This window comes from Macaca nemestrina (assembly GCF_043159975.1).
Source record: "Macaca nemestrina isolate mMacNem1 chromosome 13 unlocalized genomic scaffold, mMacNem.hap1 SUPER_13_unloc_1, whole genome shotgun sequence".
Classification (NCBI taxonomy): domain Eukaryota; kingdom Metazoa; phylum Chordata; class Mammalia; order Primates; family Cercopithecidae; genus Macaca; species Macaca nemestrina.
In genome coordinates this window covers 144,951-167,577 of record NW_027257576.1, presented here as the reverse complement: position 1 = coordinate 167,577, position 22,627 = coordinate 144,951, and the positions used below count along the sequence as shown (strand labels likewise).

At 51.6% G+C, this 22,627-nt stretch overlaps 1 long non-coding RNA gene across 3 annotated transcripts in view; it reads right to left on the bottom strand.

The window, feature by feature from the left end:
* The window catches only part of LOC139361167 (uncharacterized), a 205,484-nt gene that overhangs the window by 148,149 nt on the left and 34,708 nt on the right, over nt 1-22,627 (bottom strand). The window contains exon 1 of one of the 3 annotated variants that reach the window (XR_011618718.1): nt 3,029-3,406. The exons of the other annotated variants lie outside the window; for them this stretch is intronic. This is a non-coding gene — a long non-coding RNA (uncharacterized lncRNA). Of the gene's footprint in view, nt 1-3,028; nt 3,407-22,627 lie in introns of those variants that run through there. 3 annotated transcript variants of the gene reach the window in all.

The following is a 22,627-nucleotide window of genomic DNA, read 5'->3' as shown; positions in this document are numbered from 1 at the left end:
GGACTTCTCAGGGCATCCCATCAGCAGACCCACTGAAGAGAATAAGCCCGCAGCCCGCAGCCCAGGAATCAAGTCCGAGCCCCAGCAGCCCCTCGTCCAGCCGGGGCTTCCTCACCAGCACAGCACCCAGAGGTCTTCCAGGTTTAATGCCACGTGTGCGTGGAAAGTAGAGTGCTGGAAGGAACACAATAGACATTCAACAATGCAAATTCCCCCCTGGAACAGCCCAGCAATCCTCTGTACCTTCCCCCAAAGTACCCATGCTAGGCAGGCGTAGAGTCCAATGGGGGTGCCTAGGAATCGGCATTTAACACTATTCTGATGAATAAAAGTTTGAGAGGTCGGCCAGCGAGAGGCTGTCGTGGCCTCCACTCATTTGCAGGCTCTGAAGAGACACAGATTCAGGTAACAGGCCAGACAGGACAGGACAAGGATGGGGAGGTGGAGGGCAAATTCCATGGACCACCATCCGCCCCGCCATCCCCACTGAGACTCCGTGATTTAAAGAGAGGCAAAGCCAGGGAGAAAAGATGCCCGCACCACACGAGCGACTGAGATTTCACCTAAAGCACGCAGCATGTGGCTGAGGGCCAAGGTTGGGCAAGCCAGGAGCACACAACGAGGTTCACTGGCCCAGAGATGTCTCCCACACCCACACCCCGTGCAGACCTCCCAAGCACTGCCTGTGTCTCCTGCCTGGTTTAGTTCCTCCCCGCCTTCTACTGTGTTGGTTTCTCAGCCGCCACCCACCACCACACAACCCTCTCTACAAGCTTGGTGGACTGAAAAGAGCGGGGGCGGGTAAGATCTGGGCTCTGGGGCCAACGTCCTGCCCGAGACATTAGTTCCAACCCGCCTAGCTGTGATGTGAGCCCCCGAGATTTCTCAAATGTGAGATGGGAAGGTAACTGAACCCACTCACCAGGACGGCTGTGCAGACTGAGATTACATATAGCCACACCTCGGCATCCACCACACGTGGGACCCCAGTCGTGTTGCCCCTGATGGGAATCCCTCTATCTATGCCCCTTCTGCTACCAGAGCCAACTCCCAGCAGTAGCTGTGGAGGGTGCATCCTCTATTCCCACTCCACTCACCTCCCATCGCTCCACGCAGTGACCTGCCACGCAGCGGCCACCAGCAAATCCGGCCCCACTGGATAACCGACCACCAGCCCCCCCTCACTTTGGGGCGTCTTCCACTTGCAGTTCCGAAGCAGGCCGAGAAACCGCCCTCAAGGGCAGTCACCTGTTCCTTATTGCATGTAATGACCTGCCACACAGGACCACCAGCAAACCCAGCTCCACCATCCAGGCTCCTGTGGATTAACCGAACCCCCACTCCCCACCTTGGAGCGTCTTCCACTTGCGGTTCTGAAGGGGGCCGAGAAACCGCTCTCAAGGGAACTCACCTGTTTCTTATTGCACGTAATGACCTGCCAAGCAGGGCCACCAGCAAACCCAGCTTCACCGTCCAGGTTCTGGTGGGTAACTGCCCCCGTCCCCCGCTTCCTCCTGGGGTGTCTGGGAGGCTCAGAAACCGCCCTCCATGGGCACTCACCTGTTCCTTATTGCACTAATACCTCATTTACAGAAATCCACTTTGACTTTCCAGCACTGCAGTTGTGACAATTTAGCAATCCTGCTTGCAAGCTACAAGAGCTTGAGGTCACGTCCACCTCACCAGTATCCCAGAGACCCAGCACTATCCCACTGTGTTTAAAATTCCAAAATACTCCTGCAAAATGCTACTGGCATTTGCTTTGCACATAAAATGTTAAAAACCTTCAAGTGAAACAAATATCTTCAACAGTTTGATACAACGACATGTGAGTTACACATCTGCCAAGTTGTAAAGCCTCATGCATTTATAACATTTTATGTACGGTGAAATGGTTCATTAATATAAATTATGAGAATCTCTAAGAAACAGGTTTCTTCTGGCATTAGATGACCAAAGGAAAACTGGGTTCTGGCTGGCTTGCGGGCCTGTAGAGACAGACATATCTGCTGACACAACCAAGCTCCTTCCCACTGATGTGGCCTCATCCCAGGCCCCTCACCCGGATGCCTGCAGGCCCCTGGAGGAGCAAGCTCACCTGTCCACATTTCTCAAATGCACAGCTGTTGCTCACACTGCAGATAGAGTTCAAGGCACGAGCAGGCCGCCACGCTAAAAATACCACGCAGCGTCCACGCCAGGTGACGGTGGTTTTCACTCCATCCCAAAGCCCCAGGTATGAGTTTACAGCCATGATTACCACATGGATTTTTGGACCCTCAAGACATACTTTGTTTCCTTTTATGCAACAAAGTTAAAAGACTATCACTCAGATATAGGCTCTGAAACTGTGGAATAATTGTTTGGGAACAGAGCCTCTGCCAGATCAGGATTAGCACTTGGGACAACACCCCGTGACCTCGGTCCAAACCCATCCAGACCAGAAGCCTCCCGCACTGTAATTTCTGTGGATTTCTGTAAACAAGGTATTACTGCAATAAGGAATAGATGAGTGCCCTTGGAGGGCAGTTTCTGAGCCTCCTAACCACACGGCCACGTTCAGGCTGAAGCCGCACCACCTCCAGAAACACTGTCCCTCGCCGAGGTGTGCCTGGCTTCTCCCTTTTTCCAAAACTTAACAAAACCTGAAAAGGACAGGTCTGTGTAGAAAAACACAAACTACTTGCGATTCCTCTTCCCAGTTCAGGCTGTAGGAAGCTCGTCTCGGCCCTCACCGTGTTCTGACTGTGGCTTGGTTCCCATAAGAAATAAAGTCAGAATTCTAGTCCCTGTCTCCTGGGCAGTGTGGCAGGCATACATACCTTCAGTTATATGAGGAAAGGCGTGGCGAGCCCCCTTCCTTCAGTAAAACTGCAGAGTTCCCAGAACCCCGATGCCATCCCCCTCACACCACTGTGAACACCTGGACAGAGCACATTTCAATGCGTGCACCTTTGTGGGCTAGTTTTCTATTTCTCCACTAAATCACCCCAAATTTAGCGCCCTAAACACTGACTTATTTTCTCACATTTCTGGAAGCTGGAGTCCAAAACAGGTCCCACCATCTAACGTCGAAGTGGCGGCAGGGCTGGCTCTGGGGAAGCGACCGTCTCCTTGCCTCCCGCAGCCTCTAGAGGCTTCTGCATCCCCTGGTCCATATGGCACCCACTGTCTTCAGGACCCACAGCGGCTCTGACGGCCCCTCAACTGGAAGACGCAGAAACGTCAGGAGACCGGGATCTAGTGCTAGGGCCAAGCCTCCCCACCCTCCCAGCTCCTCACACACTCCCGTGTGAGCTAATATAGATTCCACTTTAACTAGTGTCACCTGTGTAAGGGGTAAGTGCCCAGCTGTGAACTGGTTAACCTCGCCCACACAAACCCCGAGAATAAACTCACAGGCCATGGACCACTCCACAAGCAATAAGTGACCACCTACTCAGGGACCTCCATGCCCCAGCAGAGCCCTCCGGTACCTCCTTGTGAGCTCAGACTGGCGGCAGGGGTCTGCAGCGCCACAGGGCCCTGGATAAAAAAGACAGCTCCCATGTCGGGAGGCACCCGCCCGCGGTTGGGTTCCCAGTACTTTAATTGCCCAGGTGGACAAGCCGCGCTGCATGCAACCCCATCACCAGAATAACGGCTGCACGTGGCGAGTGCACGGGTGGCCACCACTCAGCCCAGCTGGCCGCGCTAAGCACATCACCACCGTGACGCCCAATCAGACTCAACTGCTGGAACAGTCCCGGCATCGGCCCCCAACAACATTCTGGATCACAATTCAGAGTAGTGATTGCGATCAGAGCCACACGTGGCTGAATGTTTTTACAGGAGGACGCCACAGCTGGACTGACGCCACAGCTGGATCTGGCTGGACTGAGAGCATTTCCCACTGGACATTCTTACAACACCATTTTATTTGCGCTTTATTAAACTTCTATGGCTTTTTTCTGCTTATCTACTTTATGGGAGTGTTTCTTGTTCTTCTGACTGCGGTGATACTTCAAGCTACAACTATCAATGTGTAAATTACTTTGGAAGTCGCCTTATCATTAAACATTTCACAAGCAAGCAGTCAGAGGCACCTAACCCGGAGGCCTCTTTTCTTCTCTGAGCCAAACCTACCTTGGACTCAAAGAAAACGGCACATGGAAAGGGGCTGGATCTCCAGCACCCATTCCTAGGGAGCCTCCTGGGGAGAAGATATGGAGGGAGAAGCCCTGGGTTATGGCACTGTCGTACTAAAGAAAAGTCTATTTGGGTAATGTAAGCACCAGACTTAAGAGATTAAGCAAACCATGAAAAGAAACCACTAACCACAGCTTCTCCAAAACAGAACTAAACTCCCTTTAGTTTGAATTGGAAAAGCAGAAGTGATGATCAGGATACAAAAAAAAAAAAAAAAAAAAAAAAGAAATGACACAGTATCTGAACACAGGAGAATAATCAAGGGCCACTGTCTCTTCCTGTGTCAGTGGGAGCCTCGCATCTAAGCTGGATTTAGAAGGTTGCTACTTTGGACTGAAAGGTATCCCCAACTCTAGTTTGCAAGCAAGTGGAGCAGAATGCTTCATTTATTTCAAGGTTTAGCGGTAAAGCTCTGCAACTCTCACAACCATTTTAATTGGTGTGAATTTTAAAGTGACTCAATCTGTTGGCTGGAGTATCTAACGGCTTAACCACGGGGTCACGTTGGAAAATTTTTCCAATTGCTTTTGTTTTTCCTACTGAAGATGCATTTGAATGTTCTTGTAGTTTGCAGTTGGCTGGTTCTGATGTTTGGTCCTGAGGAAGCCCAAGTATCCGTAGAGGAAGAATCTGAAACCTCAAGCCACTCGAGTGCTGTCTGGGCAGATGGAGACCCCAACCCGAGGGCCACTGACGGGCTCAGCATGGGCGCAGGGCCGCCCGATGCAACAGGCCACGTATTTGCCGGTTACAAAACATCATAAGCACACACCCCCAGGTGTGCACACACACTCTGTACACATCTGTCCCTATCAACACCAGCACACACCCCCAGGTGTGCACACACGCTCTGTACACGCTCACGTCTGTCCATGCCAACAACAGCATACACCCCGAGGTGTGCACACACGCTCTGTACACATCTGTCCCTGCCAATGCCAGCACACATCCCCAAGGTGTGCACACACATTCCATACGCGCTCACATCTGTCCCTGCCAACGCCAGCATACACCGCCAAGGTGTGCACACACGCTCTGTACACACTCACATCCCTCCCTGCCAATATGAGCACACATTCCCAGGGGTGCACACAGGCTCTGCACATACTCATGTCTGTCCCTGCAGCCTGAGTCAAACAGTCACAGAGAGGCAGAGGAGGAGGAAGAAGGATGCGATGGGCACTAAGGTCCTGGGCCAGTTCCCCTCCCTACCTCGGGAGAGACCCCTCATGTGATCCTGCCATCACTCACCCTTCCACCTTCATCCTCCATCCTCCCACAGGGATCAGGAGGATGCCCACTGCACAGAGCTGTGATGAGCATGAACAGAAGATGGCAGGAGCTCACGCCAAGGTGCTGAGCACGGGGCCTACGGAGTGCTTCTTTCTGCTGTGGCTGACATCATCAAACAGAGACTGACACAGCTTCTGCAGAGAATGCCACTTGCTAAGAAACTGAAACGTGTGACCTAGGAGCCTGTGAAGGTCTAAGAACAAACCAACAAACCAAACGGTTTTGTTTGTTTTTCAAACACCATAGCCTGTTTTTTCTTTTTTATCATGCTCTACCTTGGGTATCATTTAGTTTAATTTCAAAGTAAGTCCAATAATTACACAAAATCACAGGACCGAGCATGGAGCATTGTTTCACTTCATGTCCTCCAGCCTTTAGGACACATTAAGGAAAGACATGATTCCAGGATTCCCATTAGAAAGGCTGCCCTGAGGCACCTGCTGGGGCAGCCAAATTGCAGCTGTTGATGCTGCCCCCAAACTGCTTGGATGAAGCAGAAGATTCCGGAGGTCTCCTTTCTTCTGCCCCTTGTCCAGGAGAGAAGGTGGGGGGAGAAAGGTGAGAGAAGATAGGAAGAAGGAGGGGGGAAGGAGGGAGAGAGGAGGGGAGAGGGAGGGAGAGAGGAGGGGGGAGGGAGGGATAGGGAGAGGGAGGGAGGAGGGGCATGTTCCATCCACCAAGGCAGCTACACTGCAGAGAGAATGGAGGGTGTGTTGCCTCTCAGGACAGCAAGTTCAAGCTGTTTATAATTGTTAGCGTAAACAGTGACCAGCTGAGGACAGGGCTGTCATTGGAGTTGACGTTTTATTTTCATAGTTGATATTGGGGACCTGGACCTAAAGCAGCGTGCCTTGCCCTTTTGCCAGATGGGCCTATGCTTCTCTATACTTGAGTCTATTTGACTAAATACCCGATATTGACTAGGAATTATGACGTGTAGGATACCCCTTACCACAGTAACATCAAACTCATATTCTAAATGCAATTTATTCAGGGACTGGCTTCTAACTCTGGGTGGGAATGTTAAGCTCAGTCCAGTTCAATTCAGTAAGCATTTATCAAGAAACTCCTAGACGAAGAGCTCTGTTAGACACTGGGTATGGGGTGATGGGGATACGAAGATGTGGAATTAGAACTCGAGAAGCTCAAATGTTTCCATTTAATTCCCTAATGCAATTACTAAGCTTCAACCTGATGTCTGTAATATCTAAATTCACTTTTTCTTTATTCCAGTTCTACATAACAAAGCACAAATAATCACAGAGGAATGATTCTGTGTTGGACTATTCAGTGGACAGAGAAGAGCATTCTGACCGGCGTGAGACACTGTCTTCCTTCCCAGGGAGCCCGTGAGGTGGCTGCACAGAGCACACGCGTGAAGATTCAGGAACACGAGCATCAGGTGATGGGAGGGGCACGGAGGCAGCACCAGAAAGATGCCTGCCGAGGGGCCGCTGCAGCCAGGCTGGCCGGGAAGGTCACGGGAGTGGGCGCAGGCATCTCCCTCCAGCCGCACTTGGTTTTCATGAGGACGCGTGCACGGAAGGGGATGACACCGAAATGCTGTGGCGCTGAGGGGAGGAAGGGAGGGACACAGGGCCGACGGCTGGCCCCCACCCCTTCCATCCCTGCCCCTATGAACGCTGCCAAAATCAGCCCCAACGGGGAGAAATGAGGTGGGTGAGAGAGGTGGACAGACTTGGCTTCCATGGAATTCACAGATTCCAGTCATTAAAAATCCCTTCTGAGTTTTCACCTGGAAAACTTTGCCAATGTACTTAGGGACAAGAGGCGGAAGATGAAGCCAACACAATTGGGCTCAAACTGCCACCCTTCTCCTTCTCTCTTCATCCACCACCCTCCCTGGGCCCCTGAGTGTGAGAACCAGGAGCTGCACAGCCCAAGGGTGCAGCCCCTGACCAGAGGAGGGAGCCGCACGGCGGGGCCCCCAGCACGTGGATGGCAGGATCTGTGCTATGTCAGTCCCAGGGCCCCAAGCAGAGAAGGCCTGGGGCTCCCAGCTGAAGTTTTGCTGTCTACTCTCTCACCAAAGTCAAGAAGGACTGAGTGGGACCAACGCTGCACCTGGCGGCTCCTCAGTGGCTGCCGATGTGGTCCTCACGCTGCAGGTGAGACCCTCTAGGGAAGCCCAGACAGTGGCGAGAATCACAGCCAGGAGTGCTCCAGTTGCCCCAAAACTCCAGCATAGCCTGAGGAAGGCAGCGCCCGCTCAGATCCCCGTGCAGGCTTGTGTGGCACACTGGTGAGGCACACAGCACCAGAACATGGCACTTTAAGTGGCTTTGTGGGGTGTAGGAACACAAAGTGTGGTCTGGAGTGGCTCAGAAGTCAGTCCCACCAGCCTGTGGGACCCGGACGGCCCCTTTGGACGTGGCTGGAGTCTCTCCAGGGCGGGCTCCAAAGTCCCAAGGATGAGGTGAGCGTCGGTCTTGCTCTGAGGAAGGCCCCTGACAAGTATCCTGAACATGCAGGTACACAGCTGGCTGACTCATCTGAAGGGACCTGCTGAGCTACGAGCTAGGGACAGCTAGAGAAAACTGCGTGAACCTTTGTGACTACTCACAGGTAGGTAGCTACTGCCTGAGACACAAAGGTAAAGAATTAACCTGAAACTGCATATTATAAAACTTATTTTTAAATGATGGCGCTTAATTGAAAAGACTCCCAAAGAATACTGCATTAGAAAGCGACAGAGTGAAACCGTGAGGCTGACCACAGGAGTCCCTGGAAATTTCACCAAATGTTGTGTCAAAACTGGGAAACAGAAGAACTGCACCTGATGAAACATTCCATTAATCACTCGAGTCCTCCCCACATACGAAGCTATGTAAAAAGTGTTCCCAGAAGGTAAAGTGAGCAGGAGGGCTGTGAACACACAAAGAGAGAGCCACTTCGTCCACGGACCACAACAAAAGAAACGCTAATGAGTGCCGACGACACGCTGGAGTCCAGGGCTCTGGGCGCAGCTGGGACGGGGACACTCAGGGTCCCACTGTCCAGATGGGAAACCAGGGTGGAAACACCAGGGAGCCTGTCCCAGGGTGCAGAGCTAGTGAACAGTGGTTCATACTGCGACAATCCCAGCTGCCAGGCTCTGGGGCTCCTCGGGACAGAATCCTGTTGACTTCACTCTGGGGTGCGAGAGGCGGCAGCATCCCCCAAAGGCACCTGGAGAAGTGGTGTTACCCTCCATCCCCTGTCCCCGGCGTTACCCTCCATGCCCCTGTCCCTGGCGTTACCCTCCGTCCCCCTGTCCCTGGTGTTACCCTACGTCCTCTGTCCCCAGTGTTGCTCACCATCCTCCTCACCTCCAGGCCCCTCTCCCTGTCCTCCCTCATTTTCCTGTTCAGCCAGAGCACATCATGTCTCTTCCCTTTTCAAGAGACTCAGCTGCACCCAGAGGCATTCCAGCCTATTCGGGATGGGGCACACACCCTGGGGAAATGCCAGCAAAGGGCCGGAAGGGCCTGAAACCCTCTCACTGTCGCCCAGGAAGGATGGAAGAGCCCACGGTCACGCTGATTGTCAGGCAGGATGAAAACTTCTGTGTCCGAAATGTTCTTTTCACTGGAACTGTTTGGACCATTCATGAACGAATCAGTTAAATACCAGCAAGTGCCACTCCCACTTATTCTCTGGCTACAGTTTTCCACCCACCAGCAACCACACTCCTAGGAATTATCCCTAACGCAGAATCAGCGCCTTGTGCCTTTAGGAAAACCTCTTTCTCTCCAGCTTTGTCCTCCTTCCACAAAAGGTGCCTCTGACTGCCTCACTCGCTGTATCAGGATTTCACTCGGCTATGGAGGAAAATCTGCGTGGGGCTCAGAGGTGGGTGGTCCCTGCATCGGCAGCAGGTCTGTGACATCCTCCGAGGAGCCTGGCCCAGGCCTGCCTCACACGCCAGGACTCTGCCTTCTGGCCCTCGGGCCCCCGAAGCTGCTTTCCCTCCAGGTGTCATGCCCCGGGCAAGAAGGCCGGACCAGGGCCCAGGGCTGCTGTGGGTCGGGAAAGCCTCCTGACACCTCCCACTCCAGGACTCCCCATCAGCATCCCAGCATCTGGACCTGTGTCACCAGCCGCTCCGCCGTACTAGAGAATTGGATTTTCAGCTGGGTGTGCTGCTTCCCTAAACAAAGTAGGGTGTTGTTACTCAGGAAAAAGGAAAAAATTGGCATCTTCTTGGCAACCCTGCGACATCCAGCCACCGGTTCTCACCACCCCAGAGATGTCCACCCAGGGCAGATAGTGTCTTCAACCGAGCGCCACTGACCCAGAAGTGCAGTAATTAGTACACTTTCACCAGAATCACCCACTCCTTCACCTTTACACCCAAGAAAAACATGTTTGCCAGGCAAATTAGATGTCCAGGAGGTGTAAGGAAACCCCAAGCCTGCTTTAAGCCTCAGACTTTTGAGACCGTTGAGGGCTGTGCGCACAAGAGCAAGGCTGCACCCGAAAGCTCTGCTCCTGCCAGACGTCATGGACAGACCACACGGCTCAGCCACATGGACCCTTCCAGGACTTCACGAGAGGGACCTCCGTGGTACATGCAATGATGTGCACTTCGTTCAGCCTCGAACAGACCACGCCCTCGTTACAGGGTCGGTGGTCCACCTCCTGCCATCAGCCCCCCACCTCACCGAGGGTCTGTGTCTGCATCTGAAAGAACTTTGCTGTTTTACCTGGGTACCAAAATGCAGCATCGCGATGTTTAAAGGTCTTTAAATATCAACACTCCGGGTGCAGTCCTTGTCACTTTAATGCGGTCACTCGATGCAGGCCTCACTCACAACTCTGAGGTAGCTCATACCTTCCCTACCTAACCAAGGAAGAAACGAAGGCATGGAAGGTGCAGCTCCTAAGGAGCAGATTAGGATTCAAACCAGTGATCTTCGTCACATGCTGACCTACCTCTCAGGCTGAGATAACGTTGAAAATTAACCAGGTAGAACAGCGTTCCATAAATCAGCTGGAAATGGTCCTTGTGGATGGGCCTGTGGTTACTCCCTGAAGAACAAGACCATTAGCCCAAAAATCCACCTGTGTCACACTCAAATGTTTACATATACAATTATTTTTAAAATAACCCAATCAAGCATGTTCACAGCCATTTAGAGCCATATAGATTGTCTGCTTCGCTGACAATCAACCCAAGACCTCTGTCGGCAAAGGCCACGGTGCCGGGTCCAGAGAAGGCGGGACAGAGACACAAGCAGACACAAGCAGGAACCTCTCCATCCCTGGGAGCCTCGCTCTGATCGGTCCGCGAGGACACGGTACAGACCGCGGGGCACAGGCAGACGGCAGGCCAGGAGAAGGGGCTGCATTGCCGGGAGGCAGTGCTTTGAGCTCTAATGGATGGAACACAGCTAACCAGTGAAGGTGGAGAGAGGGCACCCGTCTGAGAGCATGTAGAAGCAGCAAAGCACAGCCAGCCTCGGGGAACCAGAAGCCACAGGGACATCAGGTTGGGTGCTGCTATCTGCCGGCCACCGGCTGGGGGACTGTACTGGGCCTGGAGGGACATCCCTGACACTCCCCACCAGATGCCAGGGGCACCCCCAGCCCCAGGTGAGAACCACGGATCCCATGGCGAATGAGGCCAGCCTGTGGGAAGTGGGGCTGGGACAGCTCTGTACAGCCTAATAGGAAAGTTGGGTTCTATTTTGTGGGGTTTTGGTCACGCCGATGGCTAGTCACGGCTGTCCATCAGGAAGTGATTTGAGGACAGACTAGAGAAGGGGCTGCCAAGACCAGCGGAGCATTCGCTGTCTGGGTCCAAGGAAAAGGAAATAAAGGCTGGCGATATGACAGTGGCGGGGGGGGGGGAGCACAGAGCAAAGGAACTGGTGGAGACACAGGGCTGGCCCCGCACAGGGCTTTGAGCAGCTACCCGGGGGTCGTCCTATTAATTCTCCTCATGGCCCCAAGAGGCGGCTGTGAGGATCCATCTCCTGAGGACAGAACTGCTCCAGAGCCACACAGCGAGGATCCACAGAACCAAGATCCGGGCCAGCTCCAAAGCGGGTGAACTTGACCCCTCAGCCATGGTCCTAAGACAGGGATCGGAGTCCCCTGGACACACAGACACAGGAACTGCAGGAAGGGGAAACGGATGCCCCGGACTAGTGGCGGGACCCAGGGTTTCAGCCCTCCAGGGCCACTGGGACCAGCCACTGCACAGGTGGACACACGGTGCTTTAACCCGCGCTGGGGGAAGGAGCCCACACTCTCAGGGTGGAGACCGCAGCTTGATCGGGCCAGCCTCCCTGCTGGGCACAGCCTGAGCCACACAGGATGCTGAGGTGCCCCAACGTTGGGGTGCTCAGAGCCACTCAGCTGAGATCGTGGTGCCTTCTGTAACCACCCTCCATTCTTTATGGCATAGATCTGGACTCCATCCTTTGTAATGTGTGGGGTTCTAGGAAGAGGCTGGCCAGCCGGGGAAGTGTCCTGGGCTCTGTCCCAGTGATGACGAACTTGGCTCCCCACAAGGGCGGCCTGTTCACCACAGTGACCCCCGGGGACCACGCCTGCACCCACCTTGCTGAAGATAATTCACTTCTCATCCGTGAAAGAATAAAGCTAGACTAACTCAATTTCACACTCACTTCCAACTTTAACAACTTGTGTTAGGAAATCAAAGACAAGGACTCTGACCACGTCACAAAACCAGGAAGCAAAACCCGAGACTAACGGAATGATGCCACCTTCGCAGTTCCGAGCTTTACTAGTTGTTTTTCTTTTCTGGTCTGTTTTTCTCTTTTGGTTTAAATAATTAAAGACCCTTGTTGACAAGAAAAAAAATTCTCTATGAAACTAAAAAAAGTGGTTCTAATTAAACATTTAAACATTCTTCCATATGCTTTATAAACAGTTGAAATTACAGCTCTACTTAGTGTTAAGTACTTTAACCAAATGATAGGTTAATTATACAGACTGGCAATTATAAAAAATAAGGCTACATATTCATGGCATCATGAATAATTAATAAGAACCTTTTGATTTCATTCGGACCAGGGATTCTGTGCTAATAGGCTCTCAGCTGTCTTGAAATAACGGTGAAATTTTAAAATTACTTTTGTACTTAAATATGTCCCCAAAGTGAAGCACAGCGGCTAACATCCACCATGGTGCCCAGCAGAGCTACCCGCCCTACTATGGCAGACACCCTGATACCCGAGGGCTGCATCCCGGGGCTGTACTGGTGCAGAGAACGTTCAGGAAACAGACCAGGTGGCAGGAGGGGGTCTTGTCCTCAAGGAACCTCATGAGTCTTGCTAGGGAGACAAACAGCGAGAGAATGTAACCGGCAGCCACGGAATCCGGACAGCGATACCCAGGCCCCGCCATGCATACCCCCTGGCTGGCACCTCCCTGAGACCCGTCTGGCACAGGCAGCGGCAGGGTCCGGCCCTTGGAGCGCAGGGATGGCAGAGCAGGGCCATCAAAGCGGGTGGCATGCCGACAGCGGCTTCTCCGAAAGAGCTCCTGGCTCTCAGGGAGTTGAGGGCTCCTCAATGGGAAATTCTGGCTGAGCTCCAGGGGAAAGCGGGTGGGAGGCCCGTCTCTTCTGTCCCCATCTCCTCTGCCCCAACCCCGGAAGAGGGTCAGATATCAATGCTAACTCTTGTGCTGACTCAATTAATTCAAACAATTCAGAAAACAAACTTCCTTTAAGTATTAATTTCCTAAAAAGAACTAACATGAATTCAAATAATTCACATAATTAAAATGATTTTAATTGCTAATTTAATTAAAACATCTCCGTTTTCACAGCATCATGTACCCTGGTACTTTCTCCTTATTGCATTTCCCATCTTCCAGGGCAGGTTTCCTTCCACCCAGGGCAGCAGCGACTCTGGTGTCTCGGGTATTCCCAGGCTTCCGTCAGCCCCTGGGGGGCTTACAGTTCTGCAGCGGTCTCCATCCTCATTAATCTGCATAAGAACATCCGTCCGCAGGGATGTCCTGTGGCCCCGTGGCCACATCTGACGTGCAGCTAAACGCTGGGCGTGTCGCCTGGTGACAGCAGATGACACAACTGTGGGCAAGGTAGCACCTCTGGGCGCCGACACTCTCGATGAGTTTTTTACAAGACCATTCTTTAATGGGTGAACCCCGACAGGAAACACTAAAGATTGTTTTTAACTATTTTTATATCGAGACAAATCTTTGTCAAACGTTCACTCAATGCTAAATGTCACTTCTCCAGCCAACCCCTTTAAGAATACCTAAAACTTAAGACTGGAATGACGCTTTCAAACACATACTCTACTCATGCATTCCCGGGAGCAGAGAGCAACTTAATGTTTTCACGCTACACAGGCATGAAGTTTGGCGAAGGCATTTTAATATTTTTACCTGAATATTTTAATAAAATCAAAAGATCATTTTCACTCTAATACTCTACTTAGAATGTAATTTTCCATTAAATAAACAGTCAGTGTTCAGTAACCCACATGCCGATAAACTTTTGAAAACTTTAGAAAGTATTAAGTATAATCAAAGATTACTTTTAATTTTCGAGCTGGTAAGAGCCTGTGTCAGGGAACAGAGTTGAGATTGAAGAGATAAAAGCACGATGATTTTCTTAAAGAAAAGCGAAATTCGTAAAAGAGACCAGGTGATTATATAAAGAAACACAGAATCCGTTTTCAGAAATGGCAAACATTGACCACAGAACACCAGTGTTGCCCGTGATGAGAGAAACAGTTAAAAGGAAGAATTCACGGTGGCCCAGCATAGATCAGGTGTGGGAGGACAGAGACGTGATGAAATGATCCTCCTTCTAACTTCCCAGAAAGGCACAAATCTTCTAACTTCCCAGAAAGGCACAAATGGCCAGCACTGTAACTGAAGACCATGCAGGCACCAGTGTGAACTCAGACTCCATGGCCAGCACCGTAACTGGAGACCACATGGGCAATGGTGTGAACTCAGACCCCACGGCCCGCACCGTAACTGGAGACCACACGGGCACCAGTGTGAACTCAGACCCGACGGCACCTGCCTGGGCTGCTCCAGCCACCACCAAAACCTGTTCTGCAGCTGAACTGGAAGCTGATTCTGGAAGGAACTGAGGAGCATGAGGACGAGATCCTTCTACCTCAACAGGGATCAATTTTTTAATGATTTCTTTCTTTTAGAAAACTGTTAATAAAATACTTTGTTCTAAAATGACCAGGATTTCAGCAGCCTCTACATTCCTTCATGTCAGTCAAAGCTTAGGCACGTGGGTTACTTCACTGTTCGCGACACCCTTTTGAAATAAAACCCGGGGCCGCCTGTGTACCCAAGAGCCTGGGCACTGAACATTCAGACAAAACGTTCAGGGCGAGAGTGTTCACGTCCCAGCGGTGCGGTAGAGTGGATGGGGGGAGTTCGAGCCACAGGTGGCCACGCCTCCCCTGCCTCCGGCCAGTGCCCACTGCTCACGCACTCCTTCCTCGGCCCATCCTGAGCCACGGGGCCCTCGCGTAACCAAGGCCACTGCGGTACCTCCAGGAACAAACTGGTTACAGGTGGACTGCTCTCTACGCAACGTACAAAGATTGTTTTTAAAAATGCTCGTCTCTGGAACTTATCCCAGTAACAGGCTAGATTAAGAAAACTGACTAAAAACAGTAGGAAGAAAAACTCACTCTACCCGTTGAGGCAAGAGAAATGCACACAGCCTCTGAAATAACTGCAGAGGAGTTTTCCTGGGTTAGGTACGCGGTGGGGTGACCCTACCCCATAGCGGGGCGATGGCACACGGTGGGAACCAAGGAACATCTCCGAGTAAATGCAGGAAAATGCACTCAACTCCCAAACAGAGAGAGAAACTGCTTTTTTCCTTAAAAGCTTCTCTCTTTTATTCTCAGAAAGACTCTCTTTGGTGTCTTGACTGCTGAAGGGACAAGCCTGTCATCCCCAGAAAGCAGCCCTGGACAGTCTCCAGATCCTATGGCCCTCAGGCCCACCTTGCCTACTGATGATCCCACATTACGAAACCTGATCATCAGAAAAAGCCTCCCAGTCCGCAGCTCACCAGTGACATTTTATTCAGGGAAATGCTCATAAAAACCTGGGGCTCTGTGTAAACGCTGTCCCCTAGGTACTGAGGCTCCACACAGATGGCACACAGGGAGACAGGCCTCACCCCTTCCTGGTGCCCCATGTCTCTCCTCACATTTTATTAGCTGAGTTTTGTGGCGGTTTGTTACTTTTAACCTGACTGTCCAAGGCAGCTGCACTAAACTAATTGTCCAGGACAGATCCACTCATAATGACCATCAGCTCAGAGTTGGAAGTAGCACTGGAGAATGAGGTGGTATCAGGGCACTATGCTTCCCTGCCCTCTTTTCCAGGGATGTCAAGTAAGTTTCTGCCATGGCTGATGATGTCAGCACTACACTAACATTAGTTCAATGGCAGGCCACCAATTAATACTTAATGAACAATGCCCTTAAGAGCAAAACCCTTTCTCTGCCAAAAATACAAAAATTTAGCTGGACGTGGTGGTGAGCGCCTATAATCTCAGCTACTGGGGGACTGAGGCAGGAGAATTGTTTGAACCCAGAAGGCAGAGTTTGCAGTGAGCCGAGATTGCACCATTGCACTCCAGCCTGGGCAACAAGAGTGAGACTCCATCTCAAAAAAAAAAAAAAAAAAAAAAAAAAAAAAAAAAAAAAAGAAAGAAAGAAAGAAAGAAAGAAAGAAAGAAAGAAAGAAAGAAAGGATTCTCACAACACTGTCAACATCTTCAGTTCTTTCCAAGGATAGCGTAAAATTATCGCACACAACATAAACCCAATTAGATCAACGTTCTCTCCTCACCAATCCATACCTAAATCCTTATTTCAAACTGGCACCCAATTTTTCACAATTTAAGAAGACTGAGAGGAATAACCATGAACAAGCAAGGTTTACACAGACGTCAGTCTTCCCAACTCTCGCTCAGGAGCTCACCCCAAACTCCTCCTGTGGAATCAGCCCGGATAACAGTTCCTGGTGGCCGCACAAGAACAGAGGGTCCCACGAACCCACGACAGACCCCACCATTCAGCCCCAGGCAGAGGAGGGAGGTGGACGGTCACGAAAGACAGTAAAGCAGGGAACTGTGATTCTTCTGAGTTAATGCAGGTGATTGGGCCAAAAAACAAGGCACATCCACCTGTGAATGGGGTGAGCTCCCAGCTGGCTGTGCAGAGGCTGTAGATATGAAGGAACTCACTTCCCTGCACACTGAAGTGCATCAGCATCTCCACATCGACCGCACCTGGGCTCTGCTCGCCCCTCACAAACTAAGATGACAGTGGCTGATTCTGGACAGAATGTCAAGGACAGATGGACAGACATCCTGGACAGACACTGTACAGAGACCAGGGGCTGGGCAGGGGGAAGCGGCACAGCCTTGGGGCCAGCAGGGGCGAGGCCAGGAAGCCTCGGTGAAGGCCTGCATCTCCTCATCCAACAGAAGCAGGAGGGGCCACCCAGTGAGGGCTGCAGCTGCGGTGAAGTGGCCAGTGGGACATAGCAGGAGGCCGTGGCCAGCCTTACCCCCAGCCCAGGAGGAGGGGCCCAGCTGCGGGCACTGCCCCGGGAGCCAGCATCCTGAGCCCCAGGAAAGGTGGGAAATTGCCCCTGGGCACTGGGTGCTCAGGCTGGAGGTGGTGAGACCTCGAGGCCCTGCATTCGGGGAGGCGAGGGCAGAGATGGCCAAACTGCAGCTCAGTGAAGGGCTTTGTCAGGAAAGGCCCCCAGAGGCTGCCTCACCAGCCAGGGGGAGGTTACTTCCAGCCCGGAGGCTCAACAGGGCCCTCGGTGGTGATGCTTAACCTTGTCCTCTGACAGAGGACCATCGAGACAGAGTCACTCAAACCTCTGCCAAGCTCTGCACCCAAATGAAGCTGTTGCCACAGACGCTGAGGCAGGTAGTGCTCATCTAAACTCTGTACAAGTGGTTTATTTAGCCAGTTCTCCAAATTCTTAATGACAAACCACACTAAACGTGTGTTTTCAGTATCACCTATGTTCATAGCTATGTATAAAATAACTATCACAAGGAAAACTAGGTGGTGAACCCAGGAGGAGGAAATCCCCACGACGAGTCGAGAGAACACCAAAGGACTGTTGGCTCTTCCCGGCTGAACCCAAGAGCGCTTGGCTGGGCTCACTTCCGTTCTAATTTCCAGATTTATTTTTACTTTCCCGCATTTTCATTATGAAAGTGTTCAAACATATTTAAAAAGTGGAAGAACAGTACAACGAGTGCTCAAGTTTTCTCCACGTGGAGCTCCAACAACTGCTAACATTTCGTTAGATTTGCTTTCTCACTCTCTCTGTAGATCAGACAGAGAGACAGATTTGTTTCTCCTCTGGAGCCACTTGAAGGTGAGAGGCTCCTGCTGCCTCACCGAGTCCTCAGGCACACATTCCCTAGGAATAAGGGCCCCTCTGCAGCCGCAGTACCATCATCGGCAGACAAGAACGATTTCAGAGCATCGTTGTCCAGGTTATGTTCAGGTAGCACAATCGTTCCGAAAACGTCTTTTCTATCCGGGCCACACACTGTGCTGAGTGACTCTCCTTCCCCGTCTTAGTCAGGGACAGCCTTGCACCCCTTTTATCTGTGATCTTCACTTTTCGAGAGTCCGGGGCCATTGTCCTGCAGAATATCCCCTACCCCAGAGGCATCTGTTTCTAGGGCCATCATGAAATTCCCTACTATGCACCTCCATTCCCTGTAAACAGGAAATTTCAGTCTCGAGGCGCGATCACCTTCTGTCAAATGCTTCTCGGCAGCTTCCGGGTGAGGCTGCTGGTTCACGAGGGGCGCGAGCTCCTACTCCTGGTCACTGACGGCACGGCCGCGACCAGCACCACACCCCGAATCAGAAACGTCTGGAGGGGCCGCGGGCAGCCGAGACACCTGGAGGTGTGAACGGCACAGGCGTGGGGCAAGAATAAGGTCAAATCATAACGGAACGTCTGATTCCAGACAGTCCCACCTGGGTAAGATGTGACATCTCTCTAGCAAGTATCTGAAGCCAGAAAGTACGACAGAAAATTCACGACCTGCCTTCGTTCAGCCAGGCTGCTCTAACAACACACCACAGGCTGGGCAGGGGCTGGCAAATGACACAAGTTCATTTCTCACAGCTCTCAGTCTCAGTCTCAGGCTGGGAAGTCCATAGTCAAGGCCTGACAGGTTTGCCTGGTGAGGGCTTCCTGGTTCATAGACGGCGCTTCTCACTGGGTCCGCACACCGTGGAAGGAGCGAGGGAGCTCTCTGTAGTCTCTTTTTTGAGGACACAAATCTCATTTATGAGACCCTCACGACCTCCTCACCGCCCAAAGCTCCGCCTCCTAGCACTATCTCCTCGCGGGTGAGGATTCCAACTTGTGAATCTTGGGGAGACACAAACATTACAAAAGCCCATCATTTAATTTTTTTTAAAGGCATTTTTGCTTCTGCAAAGTCTCAAGATAAAATCAAAAGAAAGAGGTCTGGGTCAATCCACACAGTTCTCCCAAAAAGGGAAGTGATCAATTGCCACCACTTTTTATCCGAGACCTGCTGGGTGCCCCCGTCTGCATGACTGATTCTAAATCACCATCCTCTCCTCTGCCACTCAGAGGTCAGAGTCAGTCCAGAGCTTAACAGCAAGGCAGAGCTGACTGAATGACACCAGCTAATCCAGTAAGACAAGCCAAGACTCCTGCCCAAGGCCTAATCCTTCCCCCAGGGAAATATGGAAGGGCCAGACACCTGGCAGCCCTTCCTTCCTGCTCTAAAACTCCAGAGACACAGCCCCGCCAGGTGTGTGCCTTGGGCAATGCACGGTAATGTCAGCTGGGCACCGAGTCTGAGAACATGCTCTCAAGTAAAAATGAAAACAAGACTGCTGAGAAAAGTTCATGCTTAATCACCTCTGGGCTAAATTCTAAATGCAATGTTATTTCAGAGCTAGGTGGAAGTAATTCCTTAAAAATATATATGACCAGTGACTAGCAACCAGGGTAAGTACTCAATATGTGTTTGATGAATAAATGAATTTTTAAAATTTATGGAAAGAGCACGCTCTATTTAGGAGAATTCTATTTAATTGGATGTCCTAACTAGACAGTGGTTCCTTCGTGCTGACAGCAGAGTTTGTTTCAGTTAACTCAAAAAATGGTAAGTCACTCTAAAGGAAAACCAAAAGGCTTTACAGAGAATCAAATTATGGTGCCAATTCAACTGTGCATGGCAATTTCACCTTAATATTTAAATTCTCGAAGCACCATACTCAGAAAACAAGACATAACATACATAAATGCATCGACTAAAGCACCATCATCTAGAATTTGACAAAGTTTGACTGTGAGTTTCAAGAAAAGGGCTGATGAGGCCAAGAAGTTCCTTCCCCTCTCCCTTTACCTCCCATTTTGGTGACCAACTTAACGCAGAAAAATTCCTGTTTCAGGTTTGCAGACATTGGAACAATCCTGGTATCTATTCCCCCAAGACACCAACAGGCTGAAGTCTGCAGGGTGCACACATTGAAAAATCACAGGAGCACTAGAGTGGTGGAAAGAGGTGCCCGTGAAGACGTCATCCTTTCTAAGACAGGGTCTGATTCCGCCTCCGGGCCCTTTTGCAAAAAGCCATTGGTACAAATTCACAGCCACCAGGAGGAAACACGCAAAAGACCCCACTGCCCTCCTGGCTTCCCAGAAGGCCTCAGAAGGACGAGACACGGAGCCTGCGTGCAATCCTGGAACCTCCTCCCGGCATTCAGTTTGACATGTGTCACTTGTTTGACTGATGGAGGTCCCACAATGGGCACAAGGAGACCCGTCAGGTCAAGAGGGTGCTGCTCGGCTCATGGTCCACACATGCGGACCTGTCAGGTCAGGATGCCTGGCTCATGGCCCACACATCGGGATGTGTCAGGTCGGGAGGGTGCTGCGCAGCTCTCAGTATCAGCCACATATGCACATTCTCCACTGAAGCCACTGCATGAAACCACTGCATGAAGCCACGCTGGAAGCACTTTCTGGCAGGTTTAGGAGGCTCGTGTCCAAGGTCACTAAACACATGGCAAGCTCGCCTTGGAGGCATTTTACTTTGCTTATGACAATGAAGCATTCTCATTGCACTGAATAGAGCACGCTTTCTTGTTCAGTGCCTCGTTGAAATAGGCATTTTGTACCTGTCTTACAGATTACATCAAGGCCCTAATACATTTAGACCCTTGTCTCAGGTACACACAAAGCAGCGGCATCTCTAGAACGTGTTTTGGACCACGGGAGGAAAACAAATCGCAGCATTATCGATTGATGTTGCTTAAAGTGTATTTCCAAATGTTTCTCCCGAGCCCGGCCTGTGTTCACGGCTTCCGCTGACCACACGCCATCTGCTGGGCACTCTGTGCACTTTCTCCCACACCCGCCACGCCTGTGGTCCTGTGCTTATCCCTCCACACGTCCCCACGTGGCTAAATCTCCCACACTCACCACGCCTGTGGGCCTGTGCCTGTCCCTCCAGGCGTCCGCACCTACCACGCGGCTAACGCACACTTCCTACAGGCGGCAAGTGCCTGAACATCCCCATGGCTGGAGGGGCTTTGGGTAGGTTCTACAGAACCCACAGACAGGCATGGCCACCCCGTCCACGGCCACCAGAGGCTTTGCTTTGTCTCTAGAGGTGCCCTTCGATGAGGCGACACGGCAGATGACCCAGTGTTAGGTAACTAAGACTCAGGAAATCACGGCCGTCTTACCTTTAGAACTCACCTCTCTCCCCAGCACTACATCGCGAAGGGTGGGTCGCCAGAGTTGGGGAAGAGATGCCCAAGGCTCCCTCCTGCCCTGACAAGCTGGGACACTGCTCCCCTCCGTTGGTTTCTCACCGCACTTCAATAAACTGAGCTCACAGCAAGAGGCGGGCATGGGCTGAGTAGAAACACACAGCAGACCCCGGGTGGGCAGGACGGAGGACGAGGGTGCTCGCGGAGACGAGGGTGTACCCCAGGAAGAAGGTGCACGCGGGGTAGAGGGTGCGCGCGGGGAAGAGGGTGCACAGGCCCCGAGAACCTGGTGGCAGCAAGGCCGGTCAAGGCTGAACTCCAACAGAGGCAGCAGCAACGGTGTTGGGCAAGTCACAGAGAAAGCACCACCCAGAGGGGCTGCATGAACCAGCAGCGACCCCAACCCAACGTGCTCATCGGACTGGGCACACGCACACGCTGTGGACACGTGTGAATATGTTCCAATTAACGTGATGTTACGTAATAGTTAACAATGTTAACCCCACGACTTCATTACATGGCATCTGGCACATTGAGACTTTTTATTCTGTCTCTCTTCCTATACAAAGAAGTGGAAAATAGGTCCAAGATCATTCACAACAAATTATTGCTAATTGAAAAAAAAAAAAAATTCCTACCCTCACCTTGGAGGATCTCAAGGCAACACCTCGTTCTTTGAGGTCATGGTTTGGACGCTCTCCGGATCCCTAGGTGGGTCTGAAACTGCAAGGAATCCCCAAATGGGCAGTTTTGGGGCCAGCACGGACGCCAGCCGTACATCCAGGCAGGTCTTGGCAGGTTGCTCCGTGACTTCGGCTGGTTCACTAACCTTTTCTTGCACTCAGAACCCGCCAGGAACGAGGGCACTGGCCCGCACGTCTCTGCTCCCAAGGCTACATCCCCTATGTTCCGCTGCACTCTGGGTTCCATGCCTTAGATCCCAGGCACCTTAAAGTTGACGTTTCCCCACCAGCCCTCATGAAGTTGATACTCAGATAACGTCCTTCCTCTCCCACCTGGTCAGTACCCAGGGAGAAAGGAACACGGGTCTCAGTTTGATTTTCTGCCAGTCCATCGAAAAAACAGCTGGCCAGCAGCACTGGTGCACAGCACTGCCAGGTTACCCGTGACGAAAACAAAGCAAAACTAGATATACTCAAGTCAGCTGCGGCAAGTGCTTCTACATCCCTGCTCCAACAAGGAAAGACAGGAGGCCAGGAGTGTGGCTCACACCTCTTGTCCTTCCTTGTTGGGTCAGGGGTACAGAAGCATTTTGGGAGACTGAGGCAGGACAAATGCTTGAATTTGAGACCAGCCTGGGCAACATAGCAAGACCCATCTCT